Source organism: Asparagus officinalis, chromosome 1, assembly GCF_001876935.1.
Source record: "Asparagus officinalis chromosome 1, Aspof.V1, whole genome shotgun sequence".
Taxonomy (NCBI): Eukaryota; Viridiplantae; Streptophyta; class Magnoliopsida; order Asparagales; family Asparagaceae; genus Asparagus; species Asparagus officinalis.
Window position 1 is genome coordinate 120,014,220 of NC_033794.1, and position 3,417 is coordinate 120,017,636.

Below are 3,417 nucleotides of genomic sequence, written 5' to 3' on the forward strand. Positions count from 1 at the left end.
TCTGTGCAGAGGCAGAGGCTTGGACGACGTGCAAAAGAAGAGAAAAATTACAGAAAGTACAAGGCTTCGTGCAGAAGAAAAAAATCCTATTTGGCGGCTGTGCTTTTGAGAGAGATATTTGTTTAAGGGATCTGAGAGTTTGTTTGAGGGTTTAGATTGAGTGATTGTAAACCCTAGTTGTATTCTCTCCCTCTAATAGTAGATCTCCCCTCTCCTTGCCCCGTGGACATAGGCAATTTGCCGAACCACGTAAAAGTTGTGTTCTTGGCGTGATTTGTAATAGCTTGTAGGATCCCTCGACAGGTCAGTCCTAGAACTGATGAGAGGAAGAGCCGATATCTCACTTTATTGAGATATCCGCTTCAGATTCTTGTTTCCTTGGTGAGACAGGAATTTTTACGATCTAATCTCTTGTTGTGCACCTTACGCACCGGAGGTGCTGCCGAAATTTTCGCTGCGCACAACAAGTGGTATCAGAGCTCCGGGTTAGACTTAGGAGCTTGTTTGAAGGATTCGCTAAAGGATTCCTATTTGAAGATTAGATCGACAACATGGGTGAAACAAGCACATCGGGATCGTCTCTTACGAAGACGATACATAGTTTGAGCATCAATAACATGAAGACTGATGTTCCGAAGTTCGACGGTAAGATTAATTTTGGATTGTGGAGGTGTCAGGTGATGGACGCCTTGGACGCTCAGAATTTGGAGGAGACTCTTAAGTTACAAGAGAAACCTGCCGATATGGAAGGTAAGATTTGGAAGAAGATGAATAGTAGGGCGTGTGGAGTTATTCGGTCATGCTTGACGCTGGATCTTATTTATGACGTGATGAATGAGACGTCGGCGAAGAAGATGTGGGAAACACTCAATAAAAAGTATCTTACTAAGAGCATTGAGAATCGGCTTTACTTGAAGAAGAGGTTTTACTAGTTCAAGATGAAGAGGGGAGTTTCTATTAGGGAGCATGTTAACAACTTCACAAAGCTATTTTCAGACATGGCCAATGTAGATATCATGGTTGAGGATGAAGACAAGGCGATGCTATTTTTGTGTTCGTTGCCCGATGATGATTATGATACTTTTGTCCTAACTATGATTAATATAAGAACTATTGTTAGTTACAAGGAGGTGACCTCAGCGTTGGTGAATTATGAGTTGAGGAAGAGTGTTGATGAGTCCTCCGAGAAGGCATCGGGAGATGCATTAGTAGTTCAAGGCTGTGGTTCAAACCGAAGCAGAAGGTCGCGGTCTAGATGTGCACATCGTGGGATTCGTAGGAATCAGTGTGTCTTTTGTAAAGAGGATGGACATTGGAAAGCCGAATGCCCAAAGTTAGATCGAGCCGAGAAGAATAAGGGGAAAGCTGTACAAGATTTAGAGGTGAATGTTGTTAAGACTAGTGGCGACAATTCAGATTCGGATTCTTCGGGCTATTCGTTGTCTGCACTACCGTCAGTTTGTGTTGTCAACTCTACAGAGTAGATGTTGGATTCGGGTGCTTCATACCACGTTTGTCCTAGGAGGGATTGGTTCTCCAGCTTTCAGAAGTTAGAAAGAGAAGATGTTGTGCTCATGGATAATGGACATGCATGCTCTATTGGTGGTATTGGTATCGTTCGTATTCGGATGTATGACAGAATGATTCAGGAGTTGGAAGAAGTGAGGTTCGTTCTGTAGTTGTCGAAGAACATCATTTTACTAGGAGCTTTGGTGGCATTTGGCTATAAAGTGACCTTGGTGGATGCACGTTTGAAGGTCACATTGGGGTCCATGATTGTGATGAAGGGCGTCAGAAGGAGCAATTTGTATTATTTACTCGGAAGCACGGCAATTGATAGGGAGATGACGACTTCATCAGATTCGGCTAGACTGTGGCGTTGTTTGATGCTGGGTTATTTGATTGGTAATACCGTGCATAGGTTATTGAGGAGTGCTTTGACCTGCAGTTTGAAGTCTTGTGAACCCATTGGTATGAGCAAGAAGACCGAGGTGGAGTTTTGCACTTTTATCCATCATTCGAGGGGTCTTCTGAGGGGTGTTCATTCAGGCATTCGGGGGCCTTCCAAGGGACCATTATTGGGAGGTAATAGGTATGTGGTTTTCGTAGTTGGGGATTGCTCTAGGCATTGGTGGGTTACAACCAAGCCCCGTTTGTGTGAAGTCCTAGAAGCCCGCAACAGATAGAGGAAGTGTGTTGGTAGAAAGGTAACCCGACGTTCTGATTATGGTAGGGGTTCTTTCTTGCGTTTGTGCCAAGCTCACGACAATTGGAGACACTTCATTGGTGTGGAAACTTTTAGGCGACGTGATGAGATGGCAGATTTGGGGAGCTGTTCCTTTCTGAAGGAGGATCGGCGTTTGATGTCGAGCATTAGCATTTGTGTGCGGGCTACGACATGTTTGGGCCATCTTATGTATAGGTTGCTGACTGCTGTATGTAGAGATTTTGGATCTAGTGGAGCTGCTTCAGATTTTGGGTTGCGTCGGATGTTTAGCTACCCAGCACTTGGTCACATCGTGGATGTGAGATTTGATCCGATAGCACATTTGGGATTCAAAGGCATGTTTGATTATCAGGTATTAGCTTCTGATTTTGTTCTGAGCAGATATGTCACGTTTGACTCTCGGCAGGTAGAGAGTGATGCTACTCCACGTTGGGTGGAGACTCTAGATCATACTGTATTATTTGGGATTCCAGCTGATGTGATACAGATTGGGAATCATGTTGTTTTGGACGCAGATGATAGGTTGATTGATTCGAGTGCAGCTGATAGATGTAGTCTAGACATGGCCGTTGGTTCATCTCAGGTGGAGGTGTTTGGATTGTTTCAGTTTAGGGCCATTGGAGGTGCTATCAGTCGCAGACTTGATCATGATGTTGGAGAATGGTTGCAAACTCTTCTATTGGATTAAGGTCGTTAGAGGTCATTTGGGTGAACTACGTTCGGTTTGATTCCTTAGGCAAGAGGATACGTAGGCAGTCTTTATGATGCAGCCGGGTTGGATTTTGACGGGCTGAGATTGATTTTGTGAGTAGATACCGATGTTTTGGAAGAGTGTTCGCACTCTCATTTGGGTTCTCGACTTGTTATGGATTGAGTCCGTTGTCGTGAATCGTTTCACTTTGTACTGGACGCAACAAGTGGGATATTTGTTTTGGTTGGTGTCGGCTCAGTTTTGGGAAAACTTCGCCGAGGTGGAGAATTGTGAAGCATGTGACGTGGTGGGGGCCAACGAACACGTGAATGAGTGGAGGTTTTTTTTTTTGCGTGAGATTTGAGAGCAGGCCCACCCGATGCCAATTTCCCAACTATATATATAACAAATTTCTCCTAGGTTTTTTAGTAGCAAGGAGGCTTTGGCTGTGAATTTCTTTTTGCGGCTACGGGAAGAGGAGTTTTGACGGCTGGCGCAG